Here is a 24,453-nt window from a genome sequence, read left to right on the forward strand (position 1 = left end):
GGTGGGAGGGAGATGAATTTGATATGCGTTCTTTGTGAAGCAAAGATATTCCCCTTCGTCTTTTATACTTGCTCCAATACATTCTGTTCATCAGCCTTCTCTTTCTTTTTTAAATAGCTTTCTTTGTTTATTTTCGGCTGTGCTGGGTCTTTGTGGCTGTGTGGGCTTTTCTCTAGGGAGCAGGGGCTACTGTCTAGGTGACGTGAGCGGGCCTCTCATTGTGGCAGCTTCTCTTGTCGTGGGGCGTGGGCTCCCGGGCGCATGGGCCACAGTAGTTGTGGTACATGGACTCAGAGGGTGTGGTGCCAAGGCTCTAGAGCACAGGCTCAGTAATTGTGGCGCATGGGCTTAGTTGTTCCATGACATGTGGGATCTTTCCAGAGCAGACATTGAACCCGTGTGTCCTGTGTTGGCAGGCAAATTCCCAACCACTGGACCATCAGGGTAATCCTAAATGCCTGTTTTAAAAACAGTCAGGTTCTCTTATTCCCTAATGAAAAATCACATTTTTTTCTTTTAAAGATCAGTAAATGCCTAAATTTTGTCATCTAAAGGTTTTAAAAGAACGTGGGGTAATGGATCATGGCTAGATCATGTAAGACCAGGGTTTAACTACAGTCAGCTGAACTATTGGTGAGTAGATTTTCAAATTTTGGTTTATCAATTAAAACGATTTTATTGTTTCACCGTGATTTCGATTTCGATTTTGCCTAACTGGGCAGCTGACTTCTCAAACTATTTGTTCATTCTTTTTTTTTTTCCTACTGTGTCAAGGATTGCCATTTCCTTTTCCAGGAGATCTTCCCCACCCCAGGGATCGAACCCAGGTCTCCTGCATTAGAGGCAGACGCTTTAACCTCTGAGCCACCAGGGAAGCCCTTAAAATTTGTTAATATCATTGTAATCATTTTAAATATTCACTTCAGTGGCATTATATTCATGATGTGCAACCATTACCATATGTCCATTTCTAGAACTTTTTCATCATCTTGAGCAGAGACTCTGTACCCATTAAACTGTAGTGGGTACCTCCCTCCCCCTTCTCCTACCCGTGGTAACTTCTATACTACTTTCTGCCTCTGAATTTTCCTTGTCTGTGAATTTCATTTGAGTGGAATCATGAAATATCTGCCCCTTGGTGCCTGACTTCTTTTACTTAGCATAATGTTTTCCAGGTTCATCCAGGAAGTAAAATTTTGTTTATCCATTTACCTGCTGATGGACACAAAGATGTTTCTGCCTCTGGCTATTCCGAATAATGCTGCAATGAACACTGGTATACAGATACCTGTATCTGTTTGAGTTTCTGCTTTCAATTCTTTTCGGTATATGCCTAGAAGTAGATTTGCTCAGTCATATGATAATTCTATGTTTAACTTTTTGAGAAACTGCTAAAATGCTTTCCACTACATCCTCACCATTTAAAATTCCCACTACAATGAACAAGTGTTCCAGTTTTTCATATCCTGGCCACTGCTTGCTATTTTCCTTTTTTAAAAAAAATAATAGTCGTCCTGTTGTGTGTAGAGTGTGTAATAGCACACTGTGCTTTTGGTTTGCATTCCCCTAATGGTTCATGATGTTGAGCATCTTTTCACATGTTTATTGACTGTTGCAGCTCTTTCTTGGAGAAAAGTCTATTTAAGTTCTTTGCCCATTTGGGAATCAAGTTGTTTGTTTTTTGTTGTTGACTTGGAATTCTTTATGTATTCTGGGTACTAATCTCTTATTAGATTTGCAAATATAAATATTTTCTCCCATTATGAAAGTGAAAGTCACTCACTCGGGTCCTACTCTTTGCAACTCCACGGACTCTACAGCCCGTGGAACTCTCCAGGCCAGAATACTGGAGTGGGTAGCTTTCCCCTTCTCCAGGGGATCTTCCCAACCCAGAGATCGAACCCAGGCCTCCCACATTGCAGGTGAATTCTTTACCAGCTGAGCTTGTCTTTTTACTCTCAGTGGTGTCCTTTGATGTACAAAAGATTTAAATATTGATGAAGTCAATTTTATCTATTTTTTTTCCTGTTGCCTCTAATCACCATCAGATTCAAAGTTATGAAGGTATTCTTTTATGTATTGTTCTAAAAGTTTTATGGCTTTATCTCTTAAGTTTAGTTCTTTGATTTTTTTGGTTAACTTTTAAGTTTTGTGTGTGGTATGAGGATATCCATTTTCCCAGCACCATCTGTTGAATAGATCATTCTTTAATCATCGTATTGTCTTGGCACCTTTGTTTAAAAAACAACTGACCGTACATGTGAGAGTTTATTTTTGGGGGGCTTTGTGGAAAATCCCATGGGCAGAGGACCCTGGTAGGCTGCAGTCCATGGGGTCGCGAAGAGTCGGATTCGACTGAACAACTTCACTTTCACTTTTCACTTTGTGTTCTAACCTATTGGTTTATATGTCCATCCTTATGCCAATACTTCACTGATTTGATTACTGATGTTTTGTGGTAAGTTTCCAAATCGGAAAGTATGGGAACTTCCCATTTTGTTCTTTTCTTAAAGTTTTGTCTATTTGGGGTCCATTGAGAGTCCATACAGATTTTAAGTTGGATTATTTTTATTTTTTCGAAACATTACAGGGAGTTTGGGAGTTTGGTAGGGATTACACTGAATCTGTGGGTCACCCTAGACACAACTGTCAACTTTAAACTATTAAATTTTCCATTCCAGTAACACAGGCTGCCTTTCTGTTTATTTACATCTCCTTTCATTTCTTTCAGGAATGTTTTATAGTTTCAGCATACATTTTTTTTGCCTCCTTAGTCATACTTATTTTTAAGTGTTTATTCTTTTTGAAGCTATGGTAATATTTTTTCTATATTTCCTTTTCAAGTTGTTCATTGCTGGTGTATAGAAACTGAATTGATGTTCATGTGTTGACTTTGTATTCTACAGCCTTGTTGAATTCACTTATTTGCTGTAATCATTTTTTTTTAATTTATTGAATTTGATTTGGAGGGTGGTACATACCCCTTCCATTCTCCAGCTAGTATAATATGTAGCAGGACTTCCTAAAAAAAATTTTTTTTAATTAAACATTTATTTAATTATTTATTATAGCTATAATGGGTCTTAAAACTCGCGAGTTTTCTCTTGCTGCAGAGCACAGGCTCTAGGGCAGGCAGGCTTCAGTAGCTGTGGTGCACGGACCCAATTGCCCCTCGGCACGTGAAATTTCCTGGATCGAGGATCAAATCCATGTCCCTTGCGTTAGTAGGTGGATTCTTAACCACTGGACCACCAGGGAAGTCTCTAATCTGTTTTTTTGCATGTGGAATCTTTAAAAAAAATCTTTTTGTGTGTGGCATAGATGATCATGCCATGTGCTAATAGATAGTTTCACTTCTGTCAAATTTTTATTTCTTTTTCTTGCCTAACTGCTTTGGTGAGGCCTTCTAGCACTATGTTAAATAGGTGTGGCAAAAGTAGGCATGCTTGTCTTCTTCCTTATTAGGGGACAAGCTTTCAATCTTTCATTATTGAATGTGATGTTTCCCGTGGGTTTTTGTGTATTGCCTTCATCATGCTGAAGAAATTTCTGTCTAGAAATTAGGCTTCTAGAATCAAGCTTCTAGGAATTGGAAACCATTTCAAAGAATTGAGAAAGCCAAAATCCTCAAGAGGGATGGACAAAGTCTTACCGTCTTAGTAGAGTTCTCCAGTCAATGGTATTGCTTCAAACCAGGTGTGATGGTACAAAATGGTACAGTCCTTTGTTATCACATTCAAGAGCTCTAAAGCTATTCATAATCTTGAGCCAGTAATTTTATTTGAAGAATGATTTATCCATTCCAAGGAATGAACTTATCTTAAATATATAAAGAGTTTTATGAAGAAGCAGAAAAGTTTCTACATTGTATTTTACATTCTGTGCCATGATTGGGAAAGTTTAAGTTAGAGAATGGATTTGTCCACAGCTGTAGAAGGTTAAAGTTTAGTTTGCTACCAGGACAACACAGAGAACTTCAGACACCTTCTCTTCACTTTGCATCCACAGTTCTTTTGTGAAGTGAAACATTAATAAAAATAATAATAATCCAGTGTCTCAATGTGATAATGTGGTCAACACTGGGTGGCTAAGTAAGATCTTATGTTAAGGAACAAAACGGATTTATTTGGCAAGACAGAACAGTGGAGTAAGGAATGAAAATGATATTTCCAGTGTGGTTTATGTGTCCTTTGCATCAGGAATGCTCTAGAACAGTGGTTCTGAACCAGGGGGATATTGTCCCAAAGGACCTTTAGCAATGTCTGGAGACATTTTCTTCTCCTGACTGGGGGTGGGGGGCAGGGGATGGGGGAACCTACTGACATCTAGCGGTAAAAGCTGGAAATGCTGCTCAGTACTCTGCAAGGGTCTTCCCTTGTAACCGGTAAACAATCTGCCTGCAATGCAGGAGAACAGGGTTCGATTCCTGGGTTGGGAAGATCCCCTGGCGTAGGAAATGGCAACCCACTCCAGTATTCTTGCCTGGAGAATCCCAGAGACTACACTCCCTGGCAGGCTACAGTCCATAGAGTCACAAAGAGCTGGATACAACTGAAGGGACTTAGCATGCAAGAGGTGTTTTTAATACTTAACATTATTAGATAATATTTGATATATACAGAAGAATAATCTCAGATATGCAGATGACCCCACCCTTAAGGCAGAAAACGAAGAAGAACTAAGGAGCCTCTTGATGAAAATGAGAGAGGAGAGTGAAAAAGTTGGCTTAAAACTCAACATTCAGAAAACTGAAATCATGGCATCTGGTCCCATCATTTCATGGCAAATAGATGAGGAAACAATGGAAACAGTAAGAGACTTTATTCTTTTGGGCTCCAAAATCACTGCAGATGGTGATTGCAGCCTTGAAGTTAAAAGGTATTTGCTCCTTGGAAAAAAAGTTATGACCAACTTAGGCAGCATATTAAAAAGCAGAGACATTACTTTGCCAACAAAGGTCCATCTAGTCAAAGCTATGGTTTTTCCAGTAGTCGTGTATGGATGTGAGAGTTGGACTATAAAGAAAGCTGGGCACTGAAGAATTGATGCTTTTGAACTGTGGTGTTGGAGAAGACTCTCGAGAGTCCCTTGGACTGCAAGGAGATCCAACCAGTCAATTCTAAAGGAAATCAGTCCTCAATATTCACTGGAAGGATTGATACTGAAACTGAAGCTCCAATACTTTGGCCACCTTCTGTGAGGAACTGACTCATTGGAAAAGCCCCCGATGCTTGGAAAGATTGAAGGTAGGAGGAGAAGGGGACGACAGAGGATGAGATGGTTGGATGGCATCACTGACTCAATGGACTTGAGTTTGAGCAAGCTCTAGGAGTTGGTGATAGACAGGGAAGCCTGGTGTGCTGCAGTCCATGGGGTTGCAAAGAGTTGGACATGACTGAGCGACTGAACTGAACTGAACTGAAAGACTATGTATAGGTGATTATATACATTTATATATGTGAATATTATATATATGATGATACAGTATAAGTAACAATGCATTAAAAGAATTCCCACAAGCCCACCACCCCACTTATGAATTAGAACATTATCAGTAATGTGGGCTCCTCACAAGTTCCACCCCCTGTTTCTTCTCGTGAAAAATTTCAGACTTCACCATCTTCAATTTTATATTTATTATTCCTTTGCCTTTTAAAGAATAGTGTTAGCATGTGCATACCTCCCTAAATTATATACTTTTTAAATTTTACTTTTCCTTTATACAAATGGTATTGTAATGGAGGTCATCTTTTGTGACTTGCTTTTGACATTCAAATTATCCATTTTCTCACATATCCTTGTAATTCATCCATGTTACTGCTGTATAATATTTAATTATTCCAAAATGTATCTCTTCTTCTATTGACATACACTCGGGATATTTATGGGCTGACTTGTGTTTCCCCAAACTCCTAAGTTGACAGCCTGACTCCCAGTAATTCAGAATGAGACTGGATTTGGAGATTTTTAAGTAAAGTAGTGGTTTACTTTAAAGTAAAATGGTGTTAAGTTTAAAAAGGCCCTTGGGATGAACCCTAATCCAATTTGACTGATATACTGACAAAAAGAGGAGAAAAAAGAAATATGATCTTATTTGTTAGAAAAAAATTTTTACTTTGTGCTCAATTAATTTGCAAACTTATTTTTTGACAGTTATCTTTATAACACTGGCACTAGAAATCTTGATCTCATTTCCTCTTTCATTTCATACAAAGCAGTTAACTTTTAAGTCAAGGGTTTACCACATTGCTGGGTCTTTTGCTAATAAGTTCATGTTAGAATTAGCATCAGAATTTAAGGAACTTCAGAGAGCCTGTATGTATTTCTTACATAAGTCTTCAGATAGTGCTTTATTGCTTTTTGTATTGGTTGAAACCATACCTTTGAAATCGCTATGTTACTATTTTTTACAGTTAACAACAGTTTGTCTATTTTTCAATAAATTAGTTGTTAAGGGTAAAGGAAAAAATAAAAGAGGAGGTTTGGACACACAAAAAGACACTATTAGTTCAGTCTCTCAGTCGTGTCCGACTCTTTGCGACCCCATGAATTGCAGCACGCCAGGCCTCCCTGTCCATCACCAACTCCCGGAGTTCACTCAAACTCACGTCCATTGAGTCGGTGATGCCATCCAGCCATTTCATCCTCTGTCGTCCCCTTCTCCTCCTGCCCCCAGTCCCTCCCAGCATCAGGGTCTTTTCCAGTGTGTCATCTGACACTAGAGGTAGACCCAAACTGAGGAAAGACCATGTACAGACCCTGCAAGAAGGGAGCCATCCTCAAGCCAAGAAGAAAGCGGCCTTGGGAGAAGTCACACCTGATCTCTGACTTCCAGCCTCCAAAGCTGCAAGAAAATACAACCGGTTGTTTAAGCCACCCCATGATATCTTGTTAGGACAGCTCTAGCAAGTATATATATATATTTGTTGTTGTTTAGTCACTAAGTCATGTCTGACTCTTTTGCGATCCCATGGACTATAGTCCACCAGGCTCCTCTATTCTTGGGATTCTCCAGGCAAGAATACTGGAGTGGGTTGCCATTTCCTTCTCTAGGGGGTCTTCCTGACCCAGGGATCAAACCTATGCCTCCTGCAGTGGCGGGCAGATTCTTTACCACTGAGCCATGAGGGAAGGCATATATATGTATTACATATTTATATAATGCATGTTGCTAAAAACATCCTTGTTCCTGTACACTTGTATGTGAGTTTTTTACTGTGCACACTGGAGCAAAATGACTGGGTTCTACAGGAAACACATCTCACTTTAAGATGTTGCCAAATATATTTCCAAAGCATGTAAAAAAATTCTCATAATTCCACAATCCTGTCAACACTTGCTATTGTCAGAACTGTTATTGTTCTTTTTCTTTTTTTAATTGAGTTTTCTTCTGGTCCCATATTACCTCTTCCACTGGTTTGGCAGTGATATGCTTTATTTCTTTTATTTTAGTGGTTACCCTCAGTATTATATCATGCCCATCTCATCTAATGTTAATCAGGAATTTTCTCTCTGAGGATCATAAAAGAGCTTTTGAACATATGCTTGGGATCACTCTTTCCCAATCTACATGCTATTGTTGTCCAGCATTTCATCTTTTTGAAAATTCCTTTGAGACGTTACCATTTTATACAGATAATATTTGCTTTACACACACACACACTTACACACACACCTTTCCCTTTATTGTTTTGGTCATTCATTCCTCCTTCCATCTCACACTTTGTTCCTGAAGCAGGTTTTGTTTTCGTTTTTGTCTTTCCCCCTCTGAAGTTCTTTTATAGCTGTCTCTAATGGAGACGCACTGGAAATGAAGACTGAAAAATTACTTTCCACCTGTAAAAGCCTTTATTTCAGCTTGAGTCTTGAAACACAGCCTTTCTGAGTTCATAATTTGAGATCCACAGTAGTTAGCTTTTAGCATTTTTAGGTGTCAGCAGTCTTCACTGTCATTCTGAGAGGGTGATCTTGTCTCACTGGCTGCTTTAACAGGGTGACCTTTGCATTTGCCCAGAGAGCCCAGTTTAATTAAGACTGTTGCCTTAGATCAGTGATGAAGAATGCCCTCTTTGACTCCAAAGTGTCCCTGTTTGGACAAGAAACAACTCTGTCCAACCACATGGGAACCACTGTGCCCGAGACCTTCTCTTTCCCTTGCATGGTCTTCAGCTTCATAAACTGTGTCTAGAATCAGGTTTATCGTCATTCCTGCCCCTCCCTGCGCACACGGCCTCTCGTTTACCCTCCCATCTCTGCAGAAATCTGTGCTGTTCTTCTAACCGGTCCCCAAGTTTGCCGATTCCCTCTCAGGCGCACCTCATCTGCCATTCTACCCAGACAGTGAGTGTCAGTTATTATGTTTTAAAGATCTATTTGGTTCTTTGAAAAAAATTATTGGCTCATTCTATGTTTTGTTACCTCCTTATCGCTCTTTTCCACGTTTCCTCTTCATACAAATTTATTTGGTATTCTGTATCTGATAACTTCAGCACTCAGGTCCTTGGAGTTCTAAGTTTCTTGTTCCCTGTTTCTGGACTTTTGGTCATGGAGGCTTACTTCTTTATGTGTTCGGTGAGCTTGTACTGTGAGATCAGATTTGGCTGCTTTTAATCTGTTGGAATTCTGAGAAGAGGATGAGATGGCTGGATGGCATCACTGACTCGATGGACGTGAATCTGAGTGAACTCCGGGAGTTGGTGACGGACAGGGAGGCCTGGCGTGCTGCGATTCATGGGGTCGCAAAGAGTCGGACACAACTGAGCGACTGAACTGAAGTCCAGGATGCTCTCTTTAGGAAGAATTTGTTTTATCCTCTGATGTGTGCCAGGGGTGCCCTCAGAAGACCAGCGAAATGTGAGACTCTGAGCTTTAGCTCTCAGAGCCTGCAGTGAGTTCAGCAGCTGTGGATTTCTCTATTTCAGCTTCACTTCTACAGGTTTTCGCTTCCTGTACTTTGAACTTCTGTTGCTAAATGCACATGCATTTCAGACGGTTCTATCTTCTTGGTGAATCGACCCTTTATTGCCGTGTAATGTCCTCTATATTCAGGGTCATAGTCCTCGTTTTTGTCTAATATTTACATAGCCGCTCCAGCTTTCTTCTGGTTAGAGTTTACATGGTATATCTTTCCCCATCTTCTTAATTTTAACTTATGTCTTTATATTCAAAGTTGGTTCTCATAGACAGCATATAATTGAGTCTTGCTTTTTTATTATTTTAATATAGGGATTTGCCTTTTACTGATGCTTCCATCTCTCTTTTATTTTGGGGGCGTGCTGTGTGGCATGTGGGATCTTAGTTCCCCAACCAGGGATCAAGCCCATGTTCCCTGCAGTGGAGTACCAGGTCACTTCATTCGTGTCCGACTCTTTGAGACCCTATGGGCTGTAGCCCACCAGGCTCCTCAGTCCATGGGGTTTTCCATGCAAAAATACGGGAGTGGGTTGCTCTGTGGAGTCTTAACAACTAGACCACCAGAAAAGTCCCTCCTGATGCTTTTATAATTAATAGTATTGTATGAAATTTATATAGTGAAAGAGAAAGTCGCTCAGTCGTGTCTGACTCTTTGTGAGCCCATGGACTATACAGTCCATGGAGTTCTCCAGGCCAGAATACTGGAGTGGGTAGCCTTTCCCTTCTCCAGGGGATCTTCCCCACCCAGGGATGAAACCCAGGCCTCCCGCATTGCAGGCGGATTCTTTAACAGCTGAGCCACAAGGGAAGCCTAAGAAGGGCCTTGTTTATATAACAACTTATTAATAGTTGGATGAATCAAAAATTACTAATTTAATTTTAAATATAAAAGTGATAAATGTTGCCTACGACCATTTAGCACCAATACCTAAAAATGTTTAAGATTACCTGCTGCTGCTGCTGCTAAGTTGCTTCAGTCGTGTCCAACTCTGTGCGACCCCATAGACAGCAGCCTACCAGGCTCCCCTGTCCCTGGGATTCTCCAGGCAAGAACACTGGAGTGGGTTGCCATTTCCTTCTCCAATGCATGAAAGTGAAAAGTGAAAGGGAAGTCACTGAGTCGTGTCCAACCCTCAGCGACCCCATGGACTGCAGCCCACCAGGCTCCTCCATCCATGGGATTTTCCAGGCAAGAGTACTGGAGTGGGGTGCCATTGCCTTCTCCACAAGATTACCTAGATTCCACCAAATACTTTTATTGAATATCTACAATTTGCTAAACTCTGTATCAGGTGCCAGCCTCACTGAAACAGAAAATATTCTGTTCATTTGTGTGAGTGAATGGAAGTAGACAAGCAGTCTCTTAACAACTCAGAACCTGCTTAGAGGATTCTATGTGACTGGCTTTTTACTTGCCCGCGGTAATATTTGCCCCCAGTTTCGCATGTAATTAGAAGAAGGAGGTATTTTGAATAAGGCTTCGCGGGGGCTTTTTGGTAAAGACCTGCGACAGACTCAGGAGATGCGCGTTGGATCCCTGGGTCGGGGAGATCCTCTGGAGAAGGAAATGGCAACCTACTCCAGTACTCTCGCCTGGAGAATCCCACGGACAGAGGAGCCTGGCGGGCTACAGTCCACAGAGTCGCAGAGTCGGGCACGACGGAGCATCTGAGCGCGTGTGAACACGCACATATTTTGAATCACATATTGAAGCGTGCGTGACCTGAGACAGCTGAGTCAGCAAACCCATCCCGCTCTCTTTCCCGTGTTCCCGGGAGAGGTGGAGATGGGAGGGAGCACCCCGGCTCTTGGTGTTACCGGAACAGCCACAGGGCCTCGGAAGCTGGAACCCGGACCAGTCACTGACTTGCTCTGAGACTGTGGAGAGGATTCATTTCCTAAAGCATCAGATGACTGTGTGTATTTGTGCATTGGGCTTCCCTGGTGGTAGGTGGTAAAAGAATCCACCTACCAAGCAGGAGACGGTTCGATCCCTGGGTCAGGAAGTTCTCCTGGAGAAGGAAATGGCAAGCCACTCCAGTATTCTTGCCTGGGAAATCCTCTGGACAGAGGAGCCTGGCGGGCTACCATTCTGTGGGGTCGCAAAAGAGTCGGATGTGACTGAGTGACATTCACTTTTAAAGCATCAGTTGCCTGCGACATGCTGATTCCCACCCCCTGTCCCATTAAAGAGTTTAGAAACATAAGGATGATGCGAAATATTATTTTTAAAGTTGGAAGTGATCTTGGTAGTTTCCTGGTGACTTTCAAAAATTTTTTTATTTTGTAAAGTTTCAAATATAGTCGAATGTAGAGAGAATAGTATAATAACAAATTCCCATGTTCTCATCACCAAACCAGTGTGCCGATCTTGTTTTATCTACCTCCCAGCCCAACTTTTTTTCTGTTTCTCAAAGCCTTTTAAAGCAAACCATAGATACCAGATCATTAAAGCCGTAAATACTTCAGTATGTAAGTAAATCCTTTAAAAATTACATCTATTAATTCTTTGTTAGTCTCACTCTCTCCTTATTAGATTAGAAAATTAACAGGGTAAGTGATTTGTCCAAAGCCATGTAATTAGTGGCAGAATCAGAGTGAGAATTTTAGTGTTCTTAATATTTAATCCCATATTCTTTCCTCATAAAAATGTTGCCTCTAAAGATTACCTGCTTTCCGCTAAAAAGAAAAAAAAATAAGGAACTCTGCAATTAGATTCTCCATGAGTATATTATATTGCACCCATCTTGGGAGATATTAAAAAGGTAAATTCCTGAGCCCTGACCCCAGAGAATCTAATTCCTTAGGGCTGAGGTGGAGCCAGTGGTTTGTTGTAGCCAACTTACCCTGGTTCTTAAGAGCCAATATTAAATTTTAAGGAATTTAATAAGCCAATGACTAAAAATCATTAAAAATTAAATTATATGTGCTAACAGTTAAATACTGTAAATTAGAAATAAAGGTAACAAATATTTAAAACTCGTCACTTCTTGGCCTTCACTCCACTATGATCTGTGCTCTCGAAGCTACACACGTTGTCTCTGGCTAGTGGAAATACGTGTGCTGGTGGGCGTCTGTTCCCCTTGGCATACTCAGTGGTGTCTTGAAATTAGCCAGGTGAGAGCATTTACACGTGGAAATTGACAAAAACAAACCAGGCTTGGTTTACGGTTTTGTTGATTATTTAGACTTAGGGTAATGGAGAAAAATATTAATAATGCAGATTGAAGTTAAAATGTGTCACGTCTGTGGCCATCACATTTTGAATAGTACAAAGTATGATAAAATATTCTTCGAATAGTCAAAAAACAATTACAATTCAGCAGTCTCTCACATCATTAATAGTTGACATTTCACTTTTCTTTTACTTATTAACCTTAACAAAAATATCAACCCACATTCATGTTGGAACTACACTTATTGATCAACTGCCACTAAAAGTTGGCTATAGATAGAAGAGTTTTGCAACAACAAAAAAAGCATTCTGTAGGAATCAGTTAGCTGTAGGAAATTTATAGTAAAAGCATTGTTGTATCATTCACTGTACATTGTGTGTTAGGCATCTCTTTACCAGCAAGATAAAGAATATACTTTTGTGTATTGCCTACATTGTATTGTGGAGCACCTACATTGTTTGCTTTTTTTGCTTTTTTGGAGAGCTAATTGATAAATATTTTCTAGCTTCTGGGTGAAATTCAGGAATCTGCATTTTAAACAAGTGTGTTTGGTATTCTTATGCCTCCTGAACTTGGAGGACCTCTGTTTTAGCCGTTGAACATAAAGATTGGGAGCAATACTCAAGACTGTGAATGAATCCGTTCCCGAAGACGTCTCTCCTGCCCTTTTACCCTAATCCTCCCCTCCCACCTCTCCTGGCCACCTCACGCCCACGCATCACGGATCTGCTTTATGTCACTAAAGGTCCGTGTGCATTTTCTTACAGAACGTGCACTTTTTGGTTTGGCTTTGTTCACTTAGCATAACTGTTTTGAGTTTCATCTATGTTGCTGTCTGAATAGTTCGCTTCTTTTTATTCCGAGTAGTAGTCCATAGTATGAATTCAACACAATTTCTGTATTCAGTCAACGCTGATGAACATCTGGGTTGCTTCCATTTTTGCTGATTACAAATAACAGTGCTGTGAGCATTTGTGTGTAAGTCCTTGGACATACATTTGAATTTCCTATGTGTAAATAGCTAGGAGTGAAACAGCTAAATCACCTGGTTGATGTGTATGTAACTTTTTAAGAAACTGACACACCGTTTTTCAAAGTGTCCCAGGTCATTTTTTTTTCTTTTTTTGTGTGGTGAAGAAAGCGTGACTGGTTCTGACATCGGCTTGAGATTTTCATGTGAACACCCTGAGCAAGCCAGCAACGCAATTACACAGTAATTCATATGCTTTAAGTAATTATGTAGGCTTGAATCTGTAGGAGTGGGAAGAAGCCAGTTTATAGCAGTGAATGCTGTGTGGGGCTCGAGATGCCTATTTAATCCACTTCATTGGCTGATGATACATTTGCTCGAATCTGTTTTCCACTTCTCTGCCATTCTCGTTTGCCCTTCCATTTCCTTTTGGGATATTCTGAACCAGACGACATCTTAGGAGGTATTTTAAAAGGTTTAACATGTGAGGGTAATACACAACTCACTTCAGTAAGCATTATGCATTATTTGATTTCAGAATTTTAGCTGAAGGCAACTAATTAATATTTAGCACATATACGCTGACAACATACTCAACATAGATAAAGGGGTGTGTGTGTGTGTGTGTGTGTGTGTGTGTGTGGTGTTTTCCATTCGTGTGTGTGTGTGTGTGTGTGGTGTTTTCCACTCGAGAATGTCATCTATTAATATTTCCAGAGTAGTGAGACCAGTGATGCTTCACTCAGGTTGACGGAGGCTGTAGCTCTGATTCCTTTCAGTGACATGTAAGTTTCATAGATTGTTATTCCAAGAAGCTGCCTGGCTGGCCTCTCAGTTTACCTGGCTCTGAGGGGTCCCTGTGAAGAAAGACAACCTGAAAGCTAAGACTAGGTATGTGATTATTACATAAATAAATTTTGTGAACCCCCATCTAGTAACAGCCCACCTCCGGTTAACTGTGTCTAGAAATTCAGGGCTGGGTGAGAGTTTATGAAAGGAGGTGGCCACAGGGAACCCTGACTAGGGGACGCTTTCTTGTGTAAATGTGACGGCTTCTTCACCACTTCAATTGCAGTGTTATTTCCGCTGGGAAGAGCGATGAGCCTGCCTGAGCCTCACGGAGATCCCCCAGGAAGACTTGGCCCCACAGCCCTTCCTGCCCCAGGAAAGAGGCCACACGTGCAAACTCCCAAAATCAATGGACAAGTGCCCAGTTCCCTTTTGATGAAATTCAGCTGCAGTGTGGTATGGTTGTTTCTTTTCCCATTTTATTTGTAGCACCATATGACTCTGGGGGAAAAAAAGACGAGACACCAAATCATATGCACAGCAATAAGTAACATTTCACTACTCTCTCCTGGGCATCATTCTCAAATATTAATACATAGCAGAAGTTATGTCAAGTCTTCAGAAAGCCCCTTCTCAGTGAGAGAGCAGTCTATATTCTCTGCCCATCAAGATAAAAGCTCTGTCTGGAGGGAAGCACTGTTTATAGATCCTGGGACTGTTCTTCTTCCAAGATGTTGGTTAAAAAAAAAAAAAATTAGGAAGGAGAAGTATCTGTTCTATGAGAAGGAAAAGAAACAAAAAGCCCTCCTTCTCTGTTTCGATAGGTAAACACTTTTAGTGTGACTCTAGTTGTTGGTGTAATGGCTTGAAAATAAAGGATGTTGACTGTTAACTCAACTGGAGTAGAAAACGCAGCATCATGTGACTGAAGAATAAAGCAAATGACGGTAGAAAGAAGTAGATCCATTCATTAAAATCTTGTTTAACTTTGCATTGTAATACTTGGCCACACTTCCTGAAAGCTCTGACCGGGTATATTTATTATTTTTCATTTACTTTTTACTTTTTATTTTGTACTGGGATGTAGCTGCTTAATAATGTGAAAGCTTCAGGTGAACAGTGGAGGGACTCAGCCATACATACACGTGTATCCATTCTCCCCCAAACTCCCCTTCCATCCAGGCTGCCACACGACATTGAGCAGAGTTCCGTGGGCTATACACTAGGTCCTTACTAGTTATCCATTTTAAACATGGCAGTGTGTACATGCCCATCCAATGGACACAACTCCCTAACTATCTCTTCTAACCCATCCTTCCCCCTGGCAACCTGAGGTTTGTTCTCTAAGTCTGTGAGTCTCTTTCTGTTTTGTAACTTCATTTGTGTTATCTCTTTTGAGAGTCCACATATAAGGGATATACAGTATTTCTCCATCTCTGTCTGAAACTTCACTCAATCTCTAGGTCCATCCGTGTTGCTGGAAATTGACCAGGTATATTTAGACTAGGGGTCCCCAACTTCTGGGATCTAATGCCCTGATGACCTGAGATGGAATTGATGTAATAATAGAAATAAAGTACACAATAAATGTAGTGCTCTTGAATCATCCCCAATCCATCCCCCCTCAGCCCTGGTCTGTGGTGAAATTGTCCTCTGGGAAAGCAGTCTTCGGTGCCAAAAAGGTAGGGGACCGCTGCTTCAGACCATCAGAAGGACGTGATGGAATGTGAGTCAGATGGGCTAGATCCCACATCTGGATTCACCGTGTCCTCAGAGGGGGCCCTGGAGAGATGGCTGGTCCCCAGCTTTTCCACTACCAAGAACCTACTTTATAATTTTTTGCCCTGCAGACATGAGGTTTTGAAAGATTTTCTTAGCTATCTAAACAGTTATTAATACATCAGGCTAAGGCATGGGACCCCAGAGGTGTGTCCACTGGAAAAGAAGCTGGTCTGGGCATGAATCCTGGCCCCATGGCTTACCAGCTATAGGATCTCAGGAGAGCTATATACACTCTCTAAGCCTGTTTCCTCATTGCGTGTGGTAAGCATGTAAACGTATATAATGGCTGAGAGCAGCGTCGACAGCATGGTGAAAGCCAAAATCTTAATAATGATATGATGACATTATCATTATTATTTGAATTAGCCAGACCGAAGGGCCAGTCCTCCTGAGAGCTGGCCAGCAGACCCACCCACAGTGTCCAGAGGGACACGGCAGACGTTGGTCCGAGCGGTGTTGCTGTACCTTTAAGGGGGTGTGGCGTGCCAGGCAGGAGTTCCGGGGCAGAGAAGGGTCTTGTTTTTCAAGGGCAGGGGTCTGAGCTGATTCTGCTTGGGTTGTCAAGGTTAGAGCAGGATTCAGTTAGGGTGGAGGAAGTGAAACTGGAAAGAACAAACAAAAGACAACCAGGAAGGGATGAGGGTCCTCCTGGTCCAGGCTTCAAAGCAGTGGTTGTTCTCAGAGCAGGACTCAGACCTGCAGGAAGGGGACAGGGTGCAGCTGGTGGGGAATGGATGCTCATGGTGGATACAGACGGAGGCAGCCAGCCCAGAGACACCGCTCGCTGCTGCACGGTGGGGCTGCGGACCTGAATGTGTGCGCACCCACCAAGTCGCTCAGTCGTGTCCAACTCTTTGAGACCCATGGACTGTAGCCCATCAAGCTCCTCTGTCCATGGGATTCTCCAGGCAAGAATACTGGGTTGCCATTTCCTTCTCCAGGGGATCTTCCTGACCCAGGGATTGAACCCGCGTCTCTTACGTCTCCTGCCTTCGCAGGCAGATTCTTTACCACTATCAACCACCTGGGAAGCCTGTGGACCCAAACAGTTTAGGACACATTTAGGGTTTGAACAGGGCTGGGTCTTTAGATTCAAGGTCTTGAAAGCCTCTAACAAAAATGACCTTTCCTATTTGTAGACACATTATTTTTCTATTTCATCTCTGATCCATTCCAGATTTTAACCAAAGATTCAACCTTATCAAAGGGATAGAAGAAATGTTCCTGGTGGCTTGAATGATAGATATGGTCGTGATGCCAGAAAACCATTCGGATGAGTCAACATACAGGCAGTTACGTTTTTAGGCTGAGGTGGAGGGCTCGCTGGACCCTCTGGGCACAGTGACAGGGTCACCATCCATATCCCCCAAAGTCCTGCAAATGTCATCAGCAGGAAATCTGATGGATTTACTGTGAATGGATCCATTGTGAGATGTTAGTGTAATTGCACCGATTTCAGATGATTCTAGTAGGAAAAAACAACCACCACCAGGGAGACTTTTTGTGCCTAGCTGGCCAATGCTCTCCCACTGGCGAGAAACATCTTTTCTCCTGGGTTTTTGAACTGATGATAATGTCTTACCTACAGCTGAATAGCTTCTTGACAAACCCAACAGATGCTGCAGAACTTCACGCTTACACCCCTACCCCACCTCTTGAAGCCCTCTGGCCCCTAAGATGCCTGGTTCCTGTCTTTCTCACCGCACCGTCCGGTTTCCTTCATAGAACCTCTTTTCTTGTCCAGTTAATTCTAACGTCCCCTGGACTGTGCTCTCAGTCAGCTCCTTTCCCTGTATACACTTTCACTCTCATTTAAATGATCACATGTTGTACATGGAGGTCTCCCCATTCCGCCCCAGACTACCCTGAGTTCCAGATCTCTGGTTCTGACAGAAAACCAGACCTGTCCGATAGGTCCCCCAGATACTGTACGCTCAGCCATTTTCACACTGAATTTCCTGTTGGCTTAAGCTGACCACAAGTCACGCCCTCCCTCCAGCCCCCGCAGAGCGGGGAGTGTGTGGACCTCCTCTTAGGGCCTCACAGAGGCCTTGGGGGGTGGGGGTGGAATGTGCTCTGAACAGCTAGGAGCTCTTCCAGCCAGAAAGGCTGTGATTAGGCAGCTATCACTGCCGGCCCGCAGACACAATCTCCTGCTTACGAAAATCACATTATGAATTCCTTATCTGCCATTCAGAGTCCCCCGTGGCCTGGACTCAGGCCACTTCCGGACTCTTACCGCTCTCTCCAAACGTGCCCTGAGTTCTGCACCATCTCAGGATGTATGCAGCTCTTTCTTTCCTGGCCTCACCACTCACTGCTTCTTGGTACCACCCTCCTATCTTCTCTGCCCATCAAACGCCTACTCATCTCTCAAGATCCATCTGGAAAGCTACTTCTAACATGAAGCCGTCCACAGGCATCTTGAAGGCCTCTCTTTTTCTTGAGTTCCTATAACACTTGTCCCATCTTTCCTGTGGCTTCCCTCATAGCTCACTCAGTCTAAAGAGTCTGTCTATGGTGCAGGAGACTCGAGTTCGATTCCTGGGTCAGGAAGATCCCTGGAGAAGGAGATGGCAACCTGCTCCAGGATTTTTGCCTGAAAAATCCCATGGACAGAGGAGCCTGGTGGGCTACAATCCGTGCCGTCACAAGAGTCAGACAGGACTTAGCGACTAAACCACTGATCCAGTCCTGCTAGATTAAAAGGTTAAGGGTTGTGCTTAGTCGTTCCACGTGCCTGGCACACCCAAACTGCCTAACTTACTGGTACGCTATGAAAAGTGATTTGCCTAAAACATTTTGGCCATGTTTACATAAAAGCTAAACGTGTCTCATAGAGCATGCGGGCAGTGCTGGCATTTTGGAGTTTGAACAGCTCCCTCTCAGATGCACGTGTGCGGGAGTATACACAGCGGATCCCTGTGTGCCTGGGTTTAGGTACGTGTGAAGAAAGGAAATACCCTTGCTTCTAAAACTGGCAGTGCTGGTTTCCTGCCTCACCTCTGCCTTTCTGAGTCCTTTTTTGTCAGTGATCATCGCACTTCTTGGGCTTCCCTTTATCAGTGAAAAAGGAACTCCAGTGCAGGAGATGGAGAGACTCAGGTTTGATCCCTAGTTCAGGAAGATTCTCCAAAGGAGGAAATGGCAACCCATTCTAGCATTCTTGCCTGGAAAATCCCATGGACAGAGGAGCCTGGTGAGCTACATACAATCCATGAGGTCGCAGAGTCAGACATGCCTTAATTACTAAACAAAAACAGCAATTGAACTTATTGCTTCTCTTTTAGGAGGAGTTATCCCTGACCTATTGATTTTGACTATCCTTGCCCCTCTCATCACCAAGTGTTAATATTTTACGTACGAGCTTTCCTGTTCTGACATCCTTGTTGTTTAGTTGCTAAGTCGTATCCAACTCTTTGCGACCCTGTGGGCTGTAGCCCGCCAGGCTCCTCTGTCCATGGGATTCTCCAGGCAAGAATACTGGAGTGGGTTGCTGTTTCCTTCTCCAGGGGATCTTCCCAACCCAGGGATCGAACCCATGTCTCCTGGATGGGCAGGCAGATTCTTTGCCACTGAGCCACTAACATCCTTGAGTACACCTTATACAGCCTATGTCTATTGTCAGTAATAAAGATTCTTACAATAACGTGTTATTGAAACACATTCTCTTTTTAATGGAGATCTTATTATGACATTTATTTATAGAAGTGACAGGGCCCAGAGTAAGGCCTGGAAGTCGGACAGAACTTTGAAGATACTGACTTAAGTGATAAATGATCTATTTTTTTTTAAGATGCTAATAATGCTTGGAAAGAAGTAATAATATTTAAAATAATCTATCCATCAGAGTTTAAAAGGTTGTCTGCACAGAGTTAAAAGGTCTGTGTGTACGGAGTTGTCTGTATACTTTAGAGACCTGGGGTGTCCAAGGGATATGTCTACAAGCCAGTATTCCTGGTGTCTGAGAAGACAGGCCCAGCTGAACTAGATCTCTACAAGGGTGGATTACGGCGACTGCTGTAGAAATAGAAGGCCCCGTCTCGAGCTCATCTATGTTTGGATCTCAGGATTTTATGTCAGGCGGATGCAGACCAGATGTGCGGTCGTCTCTGGTGCTGCCCTGCTCTAGTTGTTTTCTGTGATCCCCGCCCCGTAAGGCGTTTCTTGTCCCCTGGGGTGGGCTGGGGGATGCCGGGTGCACAGAAGCAGAGTGGCAGCGTCTCGGGCAAGCCGCTTGGCGTGCCACATCCTTCTCCGTGAGGTCTCGCTGATCCTGTTGACAGCACGAGCCCGTGGAACTGCGCCAGCCATCGGGCACTCGGGGAAGAGTGCTCGGTGGGGGCGCCGGGATGGGAGGACGTCTTGTCCTTTTTGTCCTGCTCCTGGACCGACCTGGGGAGAAAGAGCACGGAGAAGAACGGAGGGTGCAGGACTCCAGATAATACCAAGCAACTCTGTGAGTCTGATGCCTTCTGTAAAGATGTTATTACAGAATGACTACCAGAAATTAAAAGCATGCCTTTCCTTCCCTGGTGGCTCAGCTGGTAAAGAATCCATCTGCAATGCGGGAGACCTGGGTTCGATCCCTGGGTTGGGAAGAGCCCCTGGAGAAGGGATAAGTTACCCACTCCAGTATTCTGGCCTGAAGAATTCCACGGACAGAAGAGTCCATGGGGCCGCAGAGAGTTGGACACAACTGAGGGACTTTCACTTTCCTTCCTACCTAAACCTGGGACCTCCCCTAGTCCACACCAACTCACATAAACATTAGCCCAAGTCACAGCCTTGGAGTTACCCTGAGTTACTCCCTTTTTGTTCCTCCCTCTGCCCCGCAGCACAACTACCATCCACTCCATCAAGAAAATGCTCTGTGGTTACATTCCAGTTTGTATCCTGAGCCTGCCTCCTCTCTCCATCTTTTCTGTTACCACCCTGATCCCGGCCACCGTCACCCGCTGGACTGTAGCAGTCTCCTCATCAGCCTGCCTGCTTCCTCACCTGCCTTGCTGAGTCACTCTTCTACATAACAGAGTCATCTTTGGAAAATGTAAGCCAGATCACATCGTTCCCAAGTTAAAACCCTCCAAAGACTCCCCATTGCCCTTGGAATGAAATCCAAAATTCTCACCAAGGCCTCCCCTAATTTTTTTTAAAGCATCCCTTACTCAGTCAACACATTCTATTATTTTAAAAATATACTAATTTGGCTGCACCAGATCTTAGTCATGGCATGTGGAATCTAGTTCCCTGACTAGGGATCGAACCCTGGCCTCCTGTATGGGGAGGGTGAGTCTTAGCCACTGGACCCCCAGGGAAGCCCCAGTCAACACATGTTAATTGCCCCTCCACTCTGTTTGAGTTACAGGGCTTATGGAATGAGGTCTTCAATGTGTGTGATTTTTGGTCTAGAAAAATAAAGCTTGCTTTTTTAGGTCACACGTTATGTTCCTCAGTTTAAGGGAAAATCTACCTGGAAATACACTGCACATGTGTGAGATGCTATGGGCTATAATTAGACCCCATCTGAACCTTGCAGCCCCCACCCCTGCCCCTTCCTCCCCCGAACCCCCCAGAACCCTACTTGAGCACGACAGACCTCGCCTATCAAATGAGTCCCTCTGACTCCACAGTACAGTTGCTGTGATCTAAGAAATCAGATAACCCTGATTATTAGAGCTATTTAAAGGAAGAGTCAACACACTTGAGTGACGGCCTGACTGTGTCTCTTAGTAAAACAGTAATTGAGTTTTAATAATGGGCTTCACAACTGTTCCCTCTGCTCCTGGACGGCTATGGGTGCGGTTTCTCAAGGATCCTGGCAAGGCTGAGCAGTCTGACCTTGAACTGGGTGAAATATTTTTGTACTTAAAGCTTAGTACCTATGCGGTATATATCTGAAACGGTTATTAAACAAATTACATATTATACTATACATATTTTGTATTTTCTAAGTATAAAAGTTTGACATCGTATGTATTGTTTTGCAGTATATGTATTTTTATTCACTGAAAATATTTGTTACTTTTCCCATGTAAAATTTTCACTTGATATGTTGTATATTCCTTTTATTTAGTTTAAGAAAAATTTTTTTTGGCTGAGTGGCATATGTGTGGGATCTATAGTATCTTAGTACAGTATGTTTTTATATGACAAGTCCCCCCCGCCCCTACCCTGCCATGAGGATAAAATCACTCTGGCATCACGATCTTCCTTATTTCCAGAACTTTCTGTGTATTTCTGTACTTTTAACATTACCAGGACCTGAAAAGGTGGTAGCACCTTTATAAATAGGTTATGGAAATTCACATAACATATTTTGAATCCTAAATCACTCTGTTGTGAAAAACGTTTACATAAGAACATGTTGGCTAAAAGCTGAAACCCACGTAGAAAACCAAGAAAGTCTAAGGGAACCCGTCCTTCCACTGGCGTCACTGTCCCAGTTCTGTTTGGCGACATCCATCGTAGAGGGCAGAGCTACAGGGGTGAGCAGGATGCTCTTTCCCTAGTTTTGCTTCTGTCCCTGGGAGAGACTAAGGATGACCCACGGCACCTCATACCAGTGCCCCCTCTGAAACAGTACCCCCCAAATAATCTATATACTCAAAATAGTATCTACTACATAATTACGAAAATAATACCTACTTTATTCCTGGGTAGCACACCCACAAGAAGTATTATATTTTCTCACATTATGCTATGACTTAGTTTTGTAGTTTTATCATTTTTCAGCTGTCTTATTTTTTCATTCTTGTACTAACTGGGGCTTTTCCGGTGGCTCAGAGGTTAAAGCGTCTGCCTCCAATGCGGGAGACCTGGGTTCGATCCCTGGGTCGGGAAGATCCTCTGGAGAAGGAAATGGCAATCCACTCCAGTATTCTTGTCTGGAGAATCCCATGGACCAAGGAGCCTGGTAGGCTACAGTCCACGGGGTCACAAAGAGTGGGACACGACTGAGCGACTTCACCATCACCATTGTGAAAAATTACCTTAGAATCAGGTACACCTTAGCCAGCCCTTCCTGACTTGAGACGTGTGTTGATGTGAAACATACTGATACCTAGATCACTGTGCTGATCTATTAGTATCTAACTGAGAAAGACTGGAGAACTTCTTCAGATACCTTGACAGGTGTGTTACAAGCCCTAGAGAAAAGGTGATTAATCCTGACTTGATCTCCCTTTTCCTTGTTTAGGACAGGGAAAGAAACAATGGCAGCCATAGGGGGTGCCCCTATCTTCCCCACAGCCAGTCCCCATGACCTAGAAATTGAGTCCCCTGGGGTCTGGCACAGCAGCCCCTGCTCAAGTTTTTGGTCCTTCCTCCAAACCAGATTCTGTACTTAAACCCTAGTAAGTAGAAATTCTGGAGACATCATTGAACAGAGCGATGGCAGACACCTCAACAGAGGAAAGAAAATCAATGCTTTAACAATCCACCTGTCACTGCCTGGGGGTGGGGGGATGTTGGTGACAGCTGGAAGGCTCTGAAGAGGTTCCTTATTCCCCAGAGGGCTTGGTGGTGCTGGCTCCAATCTTTACATGCCGCATCACTAACCCAGCTTCCATGGGGGCCTCCATCTGTCCAGTGGGGACTGTCATATGACATGGATGGAGGAGGCTTGACCAATGACTTGTACCTACATATGCGTGGATGCCCGGTTAGCTATTTATTGACCACTTCCATTGCTTTGCGACGTTTTGGGGGCAGCACACTGACACTACTTTTCATTCCTTTGGGAAACGCTTGCTTCTCTCCCTCTTTCCCAAATCACAATTGAGTTCCTGTGGGGACCTCATCAGGAGGTAACTCACTCAAGGGTGTAGGGGCTGGGGGCCCAGCCACCGAAGTCTCAGGGCATCCTTGGAAAAGGGATGACCGCGCCTGGGCTGGGGGCCATCGAAGCACCCCCAGGAAGCACCCCCAGGAGCCAGCAGTCTGGCAGCCAGCCTGCTTCTTGCAGGCAAACAGGTGCCTGCCTCTGGGATCACTGTCCTGTGCCAGCAAGTCCTCAGCCTGGGCACTTACAGAGCTCCAGCGGAAGGGGCACCTGGCGCCAGAGGGCTGCACTTTAGCCCTGCTCCTGCCTTGGCGCAACCGCGGGGCCTCTGAGACGGGATGGCAGGTGGAGAAGGGGCCTTCTCCAGCGGGACACTGGCCCTCCCGAGCCTCCTTCATTATACCAGGGTTCAAGATACCCCCAAACCTCGCCTCCCGCAGAAAACCTACAAGTCCAGGGCACCCGTGGCCCCGAGGGCATGTGTGTGTGTCGGGGGCGTTCTCATCAACACCCTCCCGCCTGCTTTCCACTCCCCCCGCCACTTCCCTCCGCGGCCCCCCAGCGGCCGTCAGGGGTCCCTGCAGACCTCACTCCCCGCAGCGGCGGGGCTCGGGGCTCACCGCTTTCCGACCTTCGCGCGTGGCGAGTACACGCTCTCTGCCGGGCGGGCGTCCTAACCCCCCAGGGCCGCGTAGACGGCGACTCCGGGATTAATTCTCCCCAGCGCCGTCTGCAAAGTTTTGGTGAGTGAGTCGGCCCAGGGCAGGGAGGCCGCCCAGAGCCGCGAGGGGCCAGACGGGTGGGAGGGAGGGGGTCCGGAAAGAGGAAGGAGATAGAGAGGAGATACCGACCCTCTCTGTCTCTCGGCCGGAGCCCGGCTGCCGCCGCGTCTTCGCCCCTCCCGCAACTTCTCGGGCCTCGGGCGCGCGCGGAGCCGCCACCTGCGGGGTGGTCTCGGGCGCGCCCGTCGCGCGGGGAGCCGCTCGGGCCGGCGCGCCCCCCGCCCCGCCCGCGGCTCGCCGCCCCCCAGCCCCAGCCCC

General features: G+C 44.2%; 1 protein-coding gene across 1 annotated transcript in view; it reads left to right on the forward strand.

Moving 5' to 3' along the window:
* Nucleotides 1-24,002: 24,002 nt before the first annotated feature.
* Nucleotides 24,003-24,453, forward strand: part of CSGALNACT1 (chondroitin sulfate N-acetylgalactosaminyltransferase 1) — a 339,385-nt gene continuing 338,934 nt past the window's right edge. The window contains exon 1 of the mRNA XM_040243275.1: nucleotides 24,003-24,156. The gene's annotated coding sequence lies outside the window, so the exon portion shown is untranslated. The remainder of the gene's footprint in view (nucleotides 24,157-24,453) is intronic.

Source organism: Oryx dammah, unplaced genomic scaffold (assembly GCF_014754425.2).
Source record: "Oryx dammah isolate SB20612 unplaced genomic scaffold, SCBI_Odam_1.1 HiC_scaffold_7, whole genome shotgun sequence".
NCBI classification, from domain to species: domain Eukaryota; kingdom Metazoa; phylum Chordata; class Mammalia; order Artiodactyla; family Bovidae; genus Oryx; species Oryx dammah.